Consider the following 19,482-nt stretch of genomic DNA (forward strand, 5'->3'; position numbering starts at 1 on the left):
CATTATGGAGTTTAAATGGTATAAAACATGCAAAATTACCTAGAACAGTATGGAGCACATAATCATCACTTTAAACATAATAGTGACATTCACTTTAAGTCACAGAGACTGGAATCTCTTTTTCTTAAAATACTACCTCTCCCAAAGTCAAAGAACTAGTTACAGAATTCCAAAATATCATCTGTGATAATGAAACATTACCAAAACCCATGCCACAGTTACATAAAAAACAAACAAACAAAAAAACCCTCCCCCTGAAAAAACCACAGAAGTTTTGCTATCTTCAAATATAATATGAAACAAATCTGTTGTGTAATTAAAACTTTTATCTGACTTCTGGTAGTGTCCACTATACAGTCAAATCTAACTGAAGTTGTTCTTTTCTTTTTCCGATCTGGTATTTTTTATGTAACAGAATTTCTTTGTCATATTGTGTTGCTGTTACTTTGCAACATATTTTAATGGTGTGTTGCTTTATTGCTTTTTGTTTTCTCAATTTGTATGACCTAAGTATCTGTTTCCTTCTTTTTCTCTCTAGTGTTACTTTTACTCTCATATTGCTTCTGGTAGTAGAATGGCACTTTGATGTATGTTGATGATGAAACACTCATGTGCTCATTATTAGGGGTCTCTGGCCACATGCTTCAAATAAACTTGGAAATCTAGAGAATGGCCATGTGTAGGGGACCACATGAAAAGTAAACGGAGCCATTTATTTGTCCTGAAATAAAGACTCTTCTTCCTGTGAATTTATCATTATCAAGTTTAACTGGCCACACAGTGTTTTGTTAAAATCAATTAAAATTACACTAAAGTTATATATCTTCTCAATTACTATTTTGGAAATCCTTAAGCAAATATTCACAGATAAAATGTATGGTATTTTCAAAAAAACTATACATGTAATCCATACATGATGCAAAATTTTTGGTCAGAATTTGGGGAGAAAAAGGGTCCTTTTTGCATTCATAATTTTTCTCAAATGAAAATGAAAATGAAAATGACTAGATCCCAGTTGAATTTTAAAATACCTATATGAGGTTGTGTATTTTAAGGTGATCAGTAAACATCATTCAGATATCCCTCACGGCAGTAAGAATCCTGCCCCATCAGATAATTAATCTTATGCTTATCTTTGTATTCACTTCCTTTGCTTTTGCTGCAGCCATCTTCTCTTTTCCCTAAAATGTTCAAAAGTGAATAAAAATAAAAAGTCAGTTGACTTCATTATGAATAGCAGATACCCTCTTGTTCCCTGTTTCCCCTTATAGCAAGAAATGTCCACTTCATTGTTTTTGTAATGCCAAATTATCCTGATGCACAGGCCTGCTCAAATCAGCACGCTAGTAAATACAGCACGAGGGTCATTGGCATTCTCAGTACATTCCAATGTAACAGCACGGCATAAAGTTTTATCTGTATTATTATAAAGGACACAGGCTCAGTTTTATTGAAAAGGCTTTGTGAAGCATGTCATGATTATTGGAAACATGGACTTTACTAGAATTTCCATATGATTTTACCTTTAAGTGAGCTGGGTCTTTAATATAAATATAGCATCTAATTAATTACTGAAGATGGGCTCTATATTTTTACCTAATATTCATCCGTATGCATCTCTCTTGCAGAGTGTACATTTTGCTTTAACTACTGTAGATGTTTCAGTCAATGATGAACTTCGAAAAGGATATTTGTGCTTCTCATGGTCGGTCGTATCACATCCATCACTCTGTTCCATTAAAAACCATGTAAGTGTCTGAAAAGCACGACCACCCACATGGCATGCAAAGGACAATGGCAGAAAAGCTTGAAAGCATCTTCCAAGCAGCAAATCACACAAACAAGACCTCTTTGTTAATAAGGCATCCATTTACTTACAGATAATCAAAATAGCATATTTTTAAAATAGAAATTACAAAAAGTGGTGGCTTGACTAATAAAACACAACATTCTAGTGTAAGTTAACTGATAGTTTTTTTCACAAACCATGTATTTTCTAGTGACCTATTAAATAAAAGCTTAACCAAAAAGAATCTGTCTATATCTGGACCCATATCTGGACCTATATCTATATATCATTGACTCTTTAAGCAAATAACCTAGAGCAAAAATATCCAAAGATGTTAAAAGAAAAAAAAAAAAAAAAAAGCTACCCATGACTTTCCAAAGCATATTCTAGATTTTGAAATCATAGAGATTTAATCCCCTTCTGGTAAGAAATTAAAGTGAGTCACATTCATTACAAAGACATATTAAAATAAAGGTAGATTTAAAAAACAGCAATTAAATATAGTATAACTCATTAGAACAATTAAAAATGTTTCCCCTCCAGAGATGAAAAAAAAAGTGTTGTTGTTTTTTCTTTTTTTTCCCCCAGTTTAGGGGTACTGAGGGCAGAAAGAGTGAGATAGGACATCTATACAAACGGACATATAAACAATTAATTAGTAAAGTCAATTTAAGGAGGATAAATAATAAGATCCTTTTGAAAGGCATCATAACATAATTACAATCCATTTTTTCCCATTTACTTCAAGGGCAACGTGTAAATGCACATTTCCCCCCATTGCCTACTTATGAAAAAAATGTGTATTATTCAATGCACTTTTCTGAAAGGATATATATGTGTATGCACTAATATAAATATGATTGTAGATTTATATTAACAGTATATAGATTTCAAAATTGCCTAAAGAAACCTGATTTTGAATTGGGTGTTTTAGGTGGTAAACCATGGAAATGTCAACTTTGATTTGAGCTAACAAAAAGGAATTTAGAGGATGGATAAGCTCCAGGACCTTTGAATTAAATGAAAGACCAGAACACTCTACAGAATGTCTGCAATAACAGTCTCTACAGAAAATTATGAGGAACTACATAAATCCACCCTCTTCCTCTTCACACAGGCTCATTAAAGCTGTACTGACTCTCTGGGCAGCTATAATTCTGCTGACTGATACCCTGGAATCACCCTGTCAATACCCAGTGGTGTGCTGCCTCTCCAACTATCTCTGCCCCTAATATTCCTCTCTTTGATGGGATTTGCTGACCTTTAATCTGATGCTAGTTTACTCTCATCACTGAAGTGTAAGTCGGAGAGCAATAAAACGGCAACCTCACTGATTCAAAAGGGAGAGCTAAAGCCTGCTAACTGTGAATCTAACCTTTCGTAATGGCTCGCTCTTAAAGGAGGAAGCATGAAGTGGAAGGCAGCTAAAACAAACAATGTGTAATGCTGAGCACAAGATTTATTAGAATCCCTTTTGCATGGGTGTTACGAGAGGACATCAGGGCTGTAAACAAGAGATACACAAATATTTGCAAGGGAGACGAAAGTCCTGGTCACAACACCCTTCCATACCAACACTAATCTCAACAAGAACTGTGCCCCAGGAAATCAAGCAAGGTTAGATGAACGAAAAAGCCTGCGATTACTCCAGGTGGATGTAAACAATACCGGAGTAATAAAATCATCATTAAAAATAAGATGTTCTTCTGTGATGAAGTACAAGACTCCAATGACTGAAAACCAAAAACTCACGTTCATAATGGGTCCCTGGGAATTCAAAGAGCTTGTGGAAATTAAATGCTTCCAAATAATTTTCAGTATAATTTTAAAGGTAGGGTAATAAGACCTCACATTTATTGAGTACCTCCTAGGTGCCAAGCGCTGCTGAAAGTGCTTTACCTGTATTAACTCATCTAATCATCCCAACAATTCAAAGAGGGAGGTACTATTATCATGCCCACTTTTATTATCATGAAACCGAGCCATAGCACGGTGGTGAAAGCCCACACTTATGGTCACACAATTAGATGGTGAAAAGTGAGAATTTGAACCTGGACAGTCTACCTTTACAGCCTGAACTCTTGACCTCCTCTTGTATGTATTATTATTATTTTTTAAAGGCACCTTAATTTATTTCTAAATAGAGACAAACATAGCATTAAATCTGAGAAACAAACTGAGCGTTTGGAGGGGAGGAGGGTAAGGGGGTGGGTGAGCCTGGTTGTAAGTATTATTTTTTAAAAGAATCTTAAAAACAGAGTAACTGCCTAAGAGGAACATTTCTCTTTTTCTTTTTGGTATTTTTAAAAGTTGGTTCTGGAGCAGTTGAAAAACACCCTCACCATAAGACCCTTTGTTCATTTGTGAATGCTCGTTCCTCATGGATGTGTTTGTTTAACATGAAACAGTGATTTTGAAGAAATAAAAATAATAGTATGTAAATAACACTGTATTATCAATTTTACCATATTTCTCCAAGTTAATCCCTTAAAGATTATCACTAGATGTATTTTCCAAAAATGTTGTCAATTAGGAATACATGGGCAGCTATTAATTCAAAAGTTGAAGTAATAAAGTTCAAATATTTAACATTTTCAAACTGAATTTATACAAAAACCGAATGTATTATTCCATATTCTCAAATAGCAGCCAATTCTGGCCTCTTTTACATGATCTGAAATTAGTGTCCAGTTTTTAGGACTGATCTCCAGAGATTTCAACTATCTGACCAATAAGTTTGAAGAGCCACTGCCTGAATCACAAATATGTATGTATAGATTGGTTTTAATATCAACTAGTGGTGCTAATCGAACAAAGCTACTTTTCACCTGCTTACACAAAGACTGAGTGTCTTCCATTATAAATTAACCTGGCAAACAAAAAAAGAAGGATCTCTCAGGTTGCAAAACACATGAATCTATATAAAATATACACTAAATGCCAGAGCGTAAACAAAGCGGAAGTTATTGCATAACAAATCTCTTCTAATCCTCTTGGGGAAAACAGAGTCTGACAGTATTAGGTTCTAACAGGTGCAGATAGCAGAAGAATTACTTATTCATTCTACCAGAAAGAAAAAGGATAATAAAAAGCATAATTTAATTTATAATTTATGTTTACAAGTGTTATTTTTAAGAGTTACAGTCTGCTTTGCAGATTACTTGGTCTGGTTCAAGTTGACATGTTGCATCATAGAACAAGCCTGAAGGGTCTTCACAACATGTACAGTAATTAACACGTCATTAACACATTAACTAATACACATTCAACATCATCAATGTTAATAGCATAATAATTAACTTGTTGTACATAGCACATAGCACCCCCTGGCACTCTTCAAAATAAATTTGGAAATGCATACCTTCAAATATTTTTAAAAGGTAGCAATTCACATTGAAATACTTTCATCAATAAACATCTTTACAGTTGTGCATGTGTGTTGTGAGTGTATTTTTTAAATGAGGCATATTTAGTGATACTACAAATTAAACCCTTATCTGATTCAAGCTGTACTGGTACAAAAATACAAAGAACAAAGACAAGCCTTACTCTCTGAAAGAACTAGTAATACATTAAAAATTTAATACTTGGCAGGTCAAATCTGGATACTCCCTGCAGAAGACAACCAATATTAATGAATCAGACTACAGAGTCATTGTCTGGGATCCCAAAGGAAACAATAATGCGAGTACAACAAATTCTTCTTAGAACAGAAAATCCTGCAAAACTACTTAATAGAATATTGCCAGTCAATGTCCTGATCATATATATGCTAAGCCTTATATAATTTTTTGAATCTGCATGCAAGCTGGGTCCAATTTTAACTAAAAATTTACTCTGACTTTTTCAGTGTAGGTCTTTGCATAAATGTCTTCTCTGCCATTAACCTCTCTCCATACAAGAAATAATCATTTATTTTTTTAGATACAACTTGTTTTATTTCCACAATAGATCTAAAAGATACAAATAAAGCACCGTCTTCAAGAAACAGAAGATTTGGGTTTCTCTAACAATGAAGGTGACAGAATTAAAAGAACAGCAAAGAAAAGGCAAAATTGGGTGTCATGCGTGGTTTGAACAAGGATCCTACCACATCAGGTAGCTACTTTTCACAGCTGACCTGGAGAACTCTGAGTAGTAAACTGATAACAAGAAAAGAGTGCAAAGGAGGAGATAAGCAAAATAAACACATTATAGGCAGTCTACCAGATGAACTCAAGTTAATCACTTCCTGATTATCTTTTTTTAAATACTTTGAAACTGTTATTAGAAGTAAGACTCTCTGGAAAACATAACTGGTTAGTTGACTCAGCTAACTACAGGGGCCCCGCTATGTGTCAGGCATGTATTCTTCTCCTTTATTTTATATTCTTTTCAGTTTTATCTTTCATGCATTCATGCTTTCGTTCAACAAACCTCTACCAAATACCTATTACCCTCACAGCACTATGTTAAAACTTACATACAGCTGTTTAGCAGAAATTATTGATCACTAAGTAACTTCAGATTCCATTAAGAAAAAGCTATTTCAGAAATGCAATTTTAAAGTACAATTTCCCATATTTTAAATCAATTAACATGCTATCTACTAAAATTAGTTGTGCAAAATCATCTGTATTCATTTAGCTTTTCATATGTAGTCAAAAAGTTCAGATACAGAGTAAATACCAGGTAAGGAAATCTATAAATGCCCTCTAAGTAAAAGCATTTATTTAAAAAAAATGAAATTTATTACTATTCTCCTTATTTATGTCACCTTTGAGCTCCTTGGCATTACTGGTGGTAGGAGGTAAATATCACATCAATTTAAGATCAGAAAACCAGTGAAAATACTAACTACAAAAAAAAAGGGTGCTAAATTAAATTATGTTTTCTTCCAGCTTTAAAATTCCACAATTCTAGAATAATGACAAAAATCTAAAATAATATATATAAATGTTAAAAAGAAATAAACAAAAAATATATAAACTTCTAAAAAGTATTTTAAGCCATCTTTTAGAACAGATTTAAGGACTCTCACCTGGTATCTACTAATAGTTCTCTTGTACTTGGTTAGAGAAAGAATAAATTATAATTTAATCCTTGAGCAACAAAGTATCTCCCTACTGAGTTCTTGGCCTAGGGGAAGAATCTGAAAGCAAAATATCCCACTTTTAAGGCTCTCATTTCCCAGGTATTACATTTAAAAATGGTCAGTTATCTAATAAAATCCATTGCACATTCTGCACATTGCTTGGTGGATGTGTTTCTTTTTGAAAAGTATCAAGTCACATTTGGGGGATTAGTATCATGATATAAATAATATATACACTTGAGTGCACATGACTAGGATAAGACTCATTTGCTTTCACTACATCTGTATGGGGTTTGTTTGGGTATAAAGCTACCTGCCTGTTGAGGCTACATTGTGGCTGAGCAGAAGCCGTCAGCAGTTTATCCTGGGGTCTTCTGCACCACATACAATTATGCTGAGGTCACCTGGGTTATATAGGAAGCCTGAAGTTTTAAACTGTCATTAGAATATTGCGGCCTGATTTTAACAATACAGCAGTGCTTCTAATGATCTTAAAGGTAATTCACTATTCAGACCCCAAGCAAAAGATGCAAATGTAGCACTGAAAGCTCCTTATTAAATACCCACAGGCTACATCTCTGTACAATAAGTGGTCCAGGTCTTTTTAGAACATACTAATTAGATGAACAGAGAATCAGATAAATGCAAAACCAGGTCATGCAGCAAAAATGGCAAAGTGTTAAAAAAAAAAAAGGTGGGGGAGGAATGAGAAAAACATACCAAATAACTCCATCACACCATTATTTAAAAATTATCTACGATAATGAGGCAAAATAAATCATGTCAGGTCACTATCTGACTCACCCAAATTAGGGTGGATATTACTATTAAAGTTAAGTTTTAAGTTTATTGTCAGGGATATGCTTAACTGATGACACAATACTATGAATAATACATTAAGCAAAAGCCCAATCTAAAATTAAATTTGCCTTGGGTTATCTCCCATTACTATAAACATTCAGAATTATTCTGGTTTATAAATGAAAGCTAATATCAAGAAAATACTTTTGGGGGGCTTTACTCTTTAACAGTTGCATATGCAGAGTTGCCAAACCAACACCACCACAGTCTTGCAGAAGACAATGCCCTCAATTCTCAGTCACTTCTAGACAAGCACTTACATGATACATTTAATAGAAAAATACTGTATTTGTTATTTAAGATATATCAAAATTCAAATAATTTGTTTTCGCATGAAGCATTTGGGCAAGTATCTTTTTTTTTTTTTTTTTAAATAGAGTCTCCCTGTTCTAATCCTAACTTGTAGGAGCTGCAAAGTCGAAAGTCTAGTACTAGGCAATGGCATGAGGCACTGAGATAGTCATCAGCTGACCAAAAAGCTGTAAGACACTATAACTAGGCTTTGAAGCTTTAGAATTTGTGTTCTGTTCTCCTCTCTTCATGTACCCTCTGACAATGACAACACACACACATACTCCATCTAAAGAATGTGACATATGCAATAAGGGAAAAATAAACTAGGCAGATGATAAGGACTTTCATCCTGTAAGTTTTTTTGGATAACAACTTAGCTTCTTTAAAAGCTCTTATTGACACCAGCACTTCAGTGACATTACTTTCAACACCATAGAAGTTTCTTTTATTAAATAACTTATGGGAGAAAAAGATCCCTTGATGTCAGACTGGGGCTCTGTTCTGTTTTGTTCTGGTACCTTTAAGTTCTAAATTCAGCCATTTCTACCTTAGTACTTGTATATTCTTAAAAAGAATATATAATAAAATAGGACTTATTAAAAAAATTGTACTCATACTTTAAGCAACTTTAACATTCAATATAAAATAACTGTAAAAAAGTAATCACAGATACCCAGAAGGAAGTATTAAATCAATTGACTACAACTTTATTTATGAAACTTGAAGCACTAGACTAGAAGTCCAAGGATCTGGATCCTCATTCCATATCTGCTGTACTATTTGGTTATATGGCCTTGGGCAAGTTGCCTCCTCTGAGTCTCATTTTCATATCTATAAAATGAGAGGACTGAGTCAGATTGTCCGTAGGTTCTCTTCCCTCGACAAGTTAAGAATTTACTTAGGACTCTGATACTATGATTATAAACTATAGTTAGTGACCCAATGATTCTGAAATGGGTTCTAAAATTCAAAAGGCCCTTAAATTTATTTTGTTTACTCTGTAAAGAAAACGTGGATTTATATTACACTAAATTCTCTGAAACTTAAGTTGCATCACATTTTAAAGGAGATTATGAAAGTTTCTGGGAGAAAATTTTATTCTTCTCTCAGAATCAGGTTGTGCTAGGAAATGGGGGTAGAGTTAAGGAATGGTGGTCAGACAGTGTCCTAACTAGTAAGAACAGTAGCTACCAACTCATAAATTTTATTCTAAGTACGGTATAAATAAATAAATTTAAAAAAATTTTATTCATGGAAAACACTGCTTCAGGACTTCAAATCTTTCTTAGACAAGAGGCCAGGTCCACAGAACTATAGTGTAAGAAGAAACCTCATTACCTATTCCATCACACAGTTGACTTGAGGCTCGAGTTACAGTTCTTCTGTAGAGGCCCTGTATTTAGAAGGCCATGTTAAAAAATGATGTATGTTGTACTGCACTGGATAGTTCTCCATAAAATGACTGCCATCTGTGGGGCGCCTAGGTAGCTCAGCCAGTTGAGTTTCTGACTCTTGATTTCAGCTCAGGTCATGATCTCAGGCTGGTAGGATCAAGCGCTGCAGCGGGCTCTGCACTCAGTGCAGGAGTTTCCTTTGGATTCTCTGTCCCTCTCCCTCTGCCCTCCCCTGCTATGCACATGCGTGCTCTCTCTGAATGAATGAATGAATGAATGAATGAATAAAATCTTTTAAAGATTTTTGCCATCTCGAAGTGAATGACAATTGAGATGTCACATTAATATTTTCATTATTGTAAGAATGACTAAATGAAGTAAGTACATTTTCAATTTAATTTAAAACACCCATTACTTAATTAGGTAAATATACGTCCACGTAGTTTAAGACCTTTACAGGATGCTATACAAATGATAATTTTGCCTAGGTCTAATACAGAGTAAACATGCACTTGTGTGGAAAGCTCCCATAAACTTTGATGCTGTTTCTTACCTCAATCCAGTACTTTCAAATCAGATAACCTCAAATAGCAGTTTTCCCTACATAAACTAGAAGTATAATAAATTTCAGTACATGGCTTTTTAGACATGTGAATACATTTTGCTGGTATATATGACATTTCAGAATGGCTTATGCCTCTAACTAATTTGTTGAAGATCAAATATTTTAAGCCAAAATTTTAAGTAACATTTGCCAGAAAGTAGTTAATAGTGATAATTTTGAGAATCCAGAAAAGGCCTCCTCAATTCATACTTAGATCATTTACCATTCCAAAATATATTCTATTTTTTCTGGTATTCTCCATAAAGTCTCGAGTTTGATTGGATGGTATAACAAGCAAAATATCTTATGAATGTTTTTTGCCCTCAAGAAGCTACTCTAAATGAATTAGTCTTCCACAAATTAATGAATTCATATTTTAAGATGCATTTGCAAAATGTTCTATCATTCCTATGCTAATTTGCAACCTAGTTAAGAAATGTTAGCCTACTAGGGGGAAAAAAAAATCTAATGGGGAATGAATGTCATGTTTGCACAGAAAAAAAAAAGGACATGTGAATATAAAGCCCATATGTACTGGTTTTGACAAGACACTGCATTTAAGTTATTTTATTATGCATATTATTTCAAATATTCGATAGCATTTAGATATACATCTAACTATTGAAACATTTTAAACAATGATTACATTTTTAAAATCACATTAAATTACATGTAATTTCTTGAAATCAATTATAGATGAACAGGAAAGGAAACAGTTAATACACTAATTACAATAATTAAGAGTTGCCAATTTAATTATAGCTGGGGATATGAATGCTCTAACATTTGTTAGAGTATAAAAAACAAACCTTTAATGCAGAGACTTTGTTCACAAACATCTAATGGAGACCGCCTCTACCTCACTCTGTGCTTCTCTGCTGACACAACAGCAATGGGTTCAGATTGAAGAACTTGTCAGCAATCAGGCAGGAGGAGGCTAATTAGCTTGCAGGTTAATGAGTGTGATGGCTCTTGACAGCATTTTGTTACAGCCTCTTCTGTATTTAAACAATAAATGATTACTTATATACAGTGGAGACATTCCAACTGTAATAGCCAAGCCCATATTTGGTTTTACAAGTAGGAACTCAGTTCTTTTGTTTGTAAGTCAAAAATATAAAATTTGTATTAGTTATATGTCTATCACATTCTCACAATATAGAATGGAAATGGGCATTTTTAAAGAGGCAATGCATGTACTTAATATAGAGGTATGCTTTTTTGAGTGCAAAATTTCAATTGGAAAGTGCCCGGTGGGTGACAAAACTGGGCTGCTAAACAATAGTTTAAATATAGCAGCTTTTTAGTAATGTATTAACTTCCCTAAAAAAAAAATTCAAGGAAGATTTCTGTCTTAATTTTTTATTCTGGGTTCCTCTTTCTGTGAAATAAGTATACAAGGCACACACAGAGGAATCTCTCCGCTTACCTTGTCAGTTACTAGGGATTTGAAAACAGGTGGTGAATTAAGGAAATAGCTCTATTGAGAGATTAACCCATTTCATCAGCCAGTGGAGAAGGAAATAAGAACATTTTTACAGCATCCCTATAATCCATATATTTAGTAGTAACAGAAATGTCTTAATAAAAGCACTAAGAAAGGAAATAAGTGAGTACTTTGTAGCATTTTGATTTACTTTGTAAAGTAGCAAGTATTAAAATCTAAGTAGTCTGATTTTTATTTACATGAGAGGAAAATGATATGTGTCCAGGAAAACCTTATCTGAGAATTAAACTGAACTTTAGCTGCATAATATCAAGGGAAGGTTATTTCAATTTAATATTCAGTGTTCCCCAGAAATTTGAGCACAGACGTGGAAGAAACACCTGCTGAGATTCACACTGCTTTCTAAATTATTTTGCATGCATGAAAATATTATTTGTGTGCCTTTCTCACTACTGTATGATGAATATTTGAATAAAAATAGAAAAGTAATAAAATTTTCAAATCTGTACCTTCCTAATGCTCTTTTTTATGTTTAAGAATAAAAAGTATTATATCCGTCACAATTATGGTAGCCAATAAATAACTGTACATCAAAAAGCTGTAGTAGACCTGGGCAGATTTAGTGGATGAAAAAAGAAACTAGTGTAAAAACCCAAACAGTTTGTTGCAGAGTTAAAAGCTCCAAGTATGACGAGTGCGTATAAATTCCAAAGACCGAAAGAAATAATGCAAATTCAAATTCTGTGGTTTGTCGCTTTCCCTTAGTTATTTTGAATAATAAATCATTAGGGTCAAAACACAAGTACTTTTAAAATTTTACATCCATTGTGTGCTACTTACACACCTGAATTCTCTACATTGTAAACAGTATATGAATGCAAGTTTCTATCACGTGTTCAGTCTTAACTAACAAACATCTATTATCAGCTTTACAGGTGTATGTTACCACACATCCATGCACATTACACATTCTATACTTTATGTCCCTAAGCTGGTTAATAAAGATCCTTAAGCCCCAAAGGTCATAATGTCATACCAAATTTAGGTGGGTATGTAAACAACTTTTCCTAAGTTCAAACCCAATTAATATTTAGAGAATCAAAATATTCCTCTGAATTATATGATTAATTTCAATCCCAGTGACTTTTGGGGGGAACTGACACCTAGCCAAAATCACAACCCATTCTGCCTGTTTAAATGAGAATATTCCTCAGTCTGAAAAATTATTTATAGAGATTTTTTACTACCCTTGTATACTGCAATGTTATTTCCTTTCCCACACACTAGCAAAGTCCATTTTCACAACTGCTATAAAGCGGCATGTTCACAGCTAGTAAAACAACTCAATAAATAGCCTCACGAAGCTATAGCTGTCTCATATCCTTTCCTCAATAAAAACAGAGGTGAACTGCTTATTTTCAGCAGCACACTATAAGAAGACAGAAGCATTATGACTGCTCATACATTCTGACTATCATTTGCCACAAGCTATATCTGTCAGCATTAAATAAAGCTGCATTATAAATGTAAACAAAACACCCACATCTACAAAATGAGCTGTCCGCCATGGCTGTAGGCATGAATTGAACCTGCTTATTGACTCAGGTTGCTCTTTTTATTTATTCTTCTACAAAGACATGCATTTACTTTACCCTACAAGCATACTAGGTTTCAGAAAGGCAACTAGTCTTGTGCTACAGCAAAAAAAGGCACATGTTGACAAATGCATATCTTAACGGGAATAGCACAATGTAGGTAAACATTGACCAATTGTTAAAAAATTGATGTATTTAAAAAGGTTATTCTAATCAAAACACTAAATCATAAATATTATGTGAACCTAGTCTTCTAAATATATATTCATGAACTGTAAGAGGTAATTTAATATCAAAAACAACAGAACTTTAATTTCAAATATCTAATGATAACAAAGGAAAAGGAGCCGAATGATGCCCTCATAATTGTCCCCATCCTCCACACCTTGGGAACTCACTGATCCAGTGGGGAGCTAAATATTCAGGCAATTCTGTGAGGCAGGGGATAAAATTAACTCAAGCGGCCAGCAAAAAAATTGTTTCTGAGAAAATGAATGTATCATTTGCAAAAAGCCTTTTTTGTACTTTTTCCAGATGTTTTATGCTTAGGGCAATTTATGCAGCCACAGTGATACAAGAATCAAAGCGGAACAAGAGTGTAACAAAGAAAACTTTGTAAGCTTAAAAACGTTTTGTAAGTTTTGTTTTTCAAAATTTGGGGGGAGTTAATAAGTAATTCTGAACTCCCTTTAATAAGTTTACATTCTCACTGAGGATGTTTCAAAGAAGTAAGGGGGAGGCCTTTTCTCTCCATTACTGTTCCCTGATAGGACATGATGCTAGGGAAGTGGGCATCTGAATTACAGACACACGGGATTCCTGGGAGTGAATGCAGCTAAAACAGATACTATTTCAACAGGTGTGTTGCATGTCAAGATTTTAGTCTCTGACCAGGCTTATTTTTTTTTTTTTTTTTTTTTTTGGACAGAGAGAGAGAGATCACAAGTAGGCAGAGAGGCAGTAGGCTCAGCTCTCTGCTGAGCAGAGAGCCCACTGTGGGGCTCGATCCCAGGACCCTGAGACCATGACCCGAGCCAAAGACAGAGGCTTTAAACCACTGAGCCACCCAGGCGCCCCTGACCAGGCTTATTCTTTTTTTTTTTTTAAGATTTTATTTATCTATTTGACAGAGAGAGAGATCACAAGTAGGCAGAAAGGCAGGCAGAGAGAGAGGAGGAAGCAGGCTCCCGCGGAGCAGAGAGCCCGATGTGGGGCTCGATCCCAGGACCCTGAGATCATGACCTGAGCCGAAAGCAGCGGCTTAATCCACTGAGCCACCCAGGCGCCCTGACCAGGCTTATTCTTAAAAGAACCATCATCACGCCACATCATGACAAATGAAGGTATGTTTTGAAGATATTCATTACAGACAAAGCCAGAGTATACATATAAACCAACAATACACATACATTACAGTAAAAATGAAACACGGCTTTCTTTCAAACAACCACTGGAGCTCTTCTGTACTTGATCAAATAATTTCTCAATTAGTTTTCTCCACTAGATTGACTGATGGTTTGGCCTCACGTAGACAGGGGCTACAGCACTAGATTAAAAATAAGCCTAAGCAGCCAGAGACTCGACAGATTTTGAGATGACAGAGATCCAAACATATGCAGAGACAGAGTATTCTAAAGAGGTTAGTCTTTGTCACCTGTTGAACAATCCAAGAGTCACTGAGGTCTAAGAGTCTGTACCTTTGTCCCTAAGTATAAAACAGCCCATAGATTAAAGTCTAGATTTTAAAAGCATGAAGTAAAGTGCAGTGGTTAAAATATTAACACGTACTGTCACAGTTTATTCCTATGTAGGACATCATCCCCTACAAAAGGGAAAGCATAAATGTTCCTTTGCTTCTCACTATTCTATAGATGGATATTAATTATTACTGCCTCTCCTTTCTAAGATAAGCTTGTTAACAAGAACTACAGGATTGCTTACAGCTGCTATCCATATTGGGTAGGTTGCATCATTGTTTATGATGTTTACAGAAAAAAGGGAAATCAGTACAAAGAAATAGTATGGAGTAATTAATGTATTGTAGTGTAGTAATTTCCACTTTCCACCTCCATTTAAATAAAATAAAGCTCAGTAATGCCAGCGTAAATCAGGGGGAGCCACAGGGGAGCACAGCAAGGCAAAGACATTAAAGCCAAACCAAAGCCCTTCTTCACCCAAGCTACTATTATTATTACTTGTGCAAAGCAAATATTCAGCCTCCAACCTTAAATCATTTCAATTCCTATTTCCAAGTATAATTTAATCTTTTTCGGCGACACTTGATGCTTACTTCATCACAGCATAATGACAGATTAAAAAGTTGTTGAATTAAATATTAAAGAGGACTTCAGGCAGTTCTGCATTTTTAAGGAATAACACAGATTGGGGATGAAATGAGAAGCCCAAATGCATATTTTATGCCAAAAGGAAAGAATACATATATTTTTCCTTCAGGCCACCTACTTTGTAATAAAACACAGGACAGGTTTTTATTTAGTGGATAAAAATGTGAAATAGTATTATAAGCTTCATATCATTATAATGTGGCACCACACAATGATGTCAAAGCTAATGATACCAAGTAAGGATATGATTTTTTGAGTCAATATCTTATTTAAATATTTTTAAAATAAGTATATTCATAATTTATCACTTTTGCAATCTGATTTTAAAAATTAACTTATTTGTGGAAATTTATCTCAGAGACAAAAATCTCACAGATGATAGCATCAAAAGCAAATGCTGTGTAACTGATTTTATGATATAAACTGTTCTGAGTGGGTGAAAAAAAAAAAAGTTGACCATACTGGTAAATATAGTTCCAATTAAAATGCTGATTAGATTGCTAGCCCTAATTCTGGAAGCTCCCATTTGATTTAGGTAAAATTAAGGATGAAATGTACATAACAGTAGTACCTTAACTCTTTGGTGGAATGGAAACTGAGTCAGAAAACAAAATTTTGGATATCTATACATAGAATATATACAGTTAATAATACAAAAATATACACAATTAAAATTCCAAGGGCCCATGGATCACTAAGTTTGGTATATGTTTTCAATTTTCTTTTTAAAGAAGAGATTTTTTTTCTTCCCTGAGGCTTAGAAGAAAACAAACTTTAAAATTCTTGTCTTCATTGTGATTTCAAGCAATTTGATAGGAGAAAAAAGAACTCCATGAACATTTTATTCTATTTGTGTAATATCAAATTGCAATATTTGTACATGCATACATTTATACACAATGGTTTTAAGTATCTAAGTACTTTCTTTTTTGCTTTTTCATTTCACTTATTTGTTACTAATATGGTCTTTTTGATTGAACCACATGCAACTGCCGTTTTTAAAGCAAAAAATGGTCAGATACCATCAGCAATTTCATATGATTTAACATTCATTCTAGGACATTATATTTTTATATGTTTGCATTTGGGAAGAGAAAAAGTCATCCACAACAGTATGTTTTAAGCAATTAGAAGGGACTTTAAAAAATATGTACTTTATCCAAGGATCAACATTTTCCTTATAGGCCAAAAAAGCTAATGACATTTGTTTTTGAAAATAGTTCATTTTTGGAAAGAGTGCATAGTACAAATGTCAGAAGAAAGTATTAACATTTATTACATAACACTTTTTATCTACTTATTGAAAGAAACACAGAAAATGATAAAGGTACCGCACTGATTTCTTCAAAAATTACTATTTTGGCTGGGATAGAGCTAAATGTCATCATAGCTAGCAACTACATGTGGCCTTGAAAAGATGGCCTAATTCCTTTTGGAAAAATTTTCAGTATGGTTGCTCCTGGCTGAATGTGACACAATTTACTCGTGAAATGCAGCACACACAATCCTTTAAAGAAAAGTACAAAACATGAGCATGGAACTATTTTTGCAAATCTAAAAAAGGGTAAGGCTTTTCAAATTCTTTTATATTAATCTTTTCAAATTTCAGTGTTCTGCTGTCCCACTGCCAAGGATATGTGGCTAGTCATTCCTTGCAAGCACAGAATTCTAAGTTCACACAATTAGATGGATAAACTACACTGCAGAAATACTGCACAATAATCTTAACCGATACTCCTTAAAAGTGCTAAAAGAAAGAAAAAGCACATTCATCCTCCTTACTACCCCCAATACTTCTTGACTAAAGCGAAGTCCCTGGGGAAAGGGGTGGGGTGGGGGTATTAGTGGTAAGAAGAAGAGGGGGGTTTTTATGGCTTCCATATTTAAATCCTGGAAAGAGCAATAATCTTCATTTCCTGGAATGTTTTCCATACAGCAATAATGAGGTAATAATCTCCCATCACCTAGGACATAGTAGGTACTCAACAAATGTTTGTACAATTAAATTCTCTGTGAAATTCCCTATGGAATTCAGTCTCCCATTGAAAAAGAGCCATTAAGTTAGGATGCTTCAGAGCCAGTTACAGTGGGAACCTCCAGGAAGATGTTTCATATTTATGGTGAGGGGTTAGAGAGTTGTTTTTGTTTTGGTTTGGTTTGGTTTTTTTCCTTAGCCACATTATCCCAGGGTGTCCTTGTTTTGCAGCTGGTTTGGAATTTCTTCCAGTCAGTGGAAGAGGTTCACAGGGTGATGATGCCGTCCTCCTCTGAGATACCCGGGTCGGCAGCAACCCAGGTATCGGAAATCAGGGAAACCCAGCCTCTCTGGTCGCCAGGCCTCCAATCAAGTTTCGGGTTTGGATCTGAAGGGCTAACACTCCGGCTCGGGAGCAGGTCTGAATCGCAGGTGAGGGCGACCCCAGGGCGCGAGGCCGGCTGCTGGCGTCCGGGCGGGAAGCGCGGGCCTTCTCGGCAGCAGCCCGCGGGGCCCGCCACCTCCGCTGGGCGCAGCTCCCGCTGCAGCGGGCGTGGGGGGCGGGGACGGCTGGGAGCGCAGCGCAGCTCCGGCCCGCGGCTCGCGGGGCAAGCCCATTGTTCTTCGCCGTGCCGAGCAGCCGCCCGCCAGCCCCGCGGCCCGCGGCAATCCCGGCTCCCCCTCCCGCGGCCGCGCGGGGAGGCCCCGGGGCCCGTCCGCTCCCGCCGCTCCCGCCGTAGCGCGCCCCCGCCCCTCGGGCTGACAGCGAATTCTCACCGCCCTGACTGCATAATTAATGTAAATGGAGCAGCCTCCGTGTCAGTGCGAGCTCTTTGGGTTTACTTTTGTGCGACACTTACACAGGAATATTAACTAGAGAAAGCAGCATCACAACAGGGGTGGAAAATCAGCCTGTCAGGGACTCATTCCAAATGCCACGGAAAGCGGAGCGGCTTGAGATTGTTTCATCAAGGTGATTGAGACAAAAACTACTAAGGAAAGAAAATTCGGGCTTAAACTGAGCTCCCACACATCCATTATTTATCTTTCTAGAATCTTTAGAAACGAGATTCCTAACACATCTTTATGCAAAACTCGGAACTTGAGGGAAAGAGTGAGGCTGCCGCGTGCGTGCACAGCCCAGAGAGCAACGGGCACGACTCCACGCGCGTGCAGAAGCCCTTCAACAGCCCACAGCCAGGGAGGCAGAGGCCAGAAGCAAGAGACGCTTCTCCACGGGTCAGTGAGTTACTCCCGAGAAGCCACGGGTAATCGTGGGCGACCCCACACTTAACTGAAATGAAGGCCGACGTCCCCGGGGATGCCCAACTCTTCAATAAGGCGCCCAATTTATATTACTGCTATTCCGCCTCCAATCAAACTATGTTAAGGACATTTTATTGTAGTTTGTAGTCACTGTTTTTCTTTTCATAACCTGATGTGGGAGAAAAATACTTACAAGTCAAAATAAAGAGTAAACTTGCAAAAGCACATTTTACACCAGAAAATATATATCTTTAAAATAATTTTTACTTAATATTGATAATCATCCAGAATATTTCATGTTGGATGCCTCCTCTTTTTCAAAGAAGCAGAAAATGTGACTTCCCAAGCCTTCTGGTGTCTGACCTAAATTAGCGCAAAATCTTGCTACATCTTTTTAGTATACTGGCCTACTACAAACATTATTTTAAAGATTAAGAACTTACATCTCAAATGTACACATTTAGTTACTTAAATTCAGTTAGACCCAACAAAGCAGGGCATTACAAATTTGGGAGCAAATGATCAGTTGCTCTAAGTGTTTTTATAACGGTTTAGTAATCAAACCCCAAACTTTCCTAATATTTAGTTTTTACACAATTTAGGAGACGGTGAAATACATTAGAACACAGACACCGCCCACCCCCAAAATCCTTCAACAAGAAAGACTCTTATACATTTCAGCTCACAGGTGTGTTAGGTGTTGATAACGTACAACAAGAACAACGAAATCAGAATTACAAATCTTACACCTCCCAGTGTTTGTTTGTTTTTTTTATTTTTTTATTTTTTTATTTTTCTCATTTTATTTATTTTTTCAGCGTAACAGTATTCGTTCTTT

General features: G+C 35.7%; 1 protein-coding gene across 2 annotated transcripts in view; it reads right to left on the minus strand.

Moving 5' to 3' along the window:
* PBX3 (PBX homeobox 3) overlaps positions 1 to 19,482 on the minus strand; it is a 212,874-nt gene that overhangs the window by 64,406 nt on the left and 128,986 nt on the right. The gene's annotated exons all lie outside the window — the stretch shown is intronic.

The sequence above is a fragment of the Meles meles genome, chromosome 11 (assembly GCF_922984935.1).
Source record: "Meles meles chromosome 11, mMelMel3.1 paternal haplotype, whole genome shotgun sequence".
NCBI classification, from domain to species: Eukaryota; Metazoa; Chordata; class Mammalia; order Carnivora; family Mustelidae; genus Meles; species Meles meles.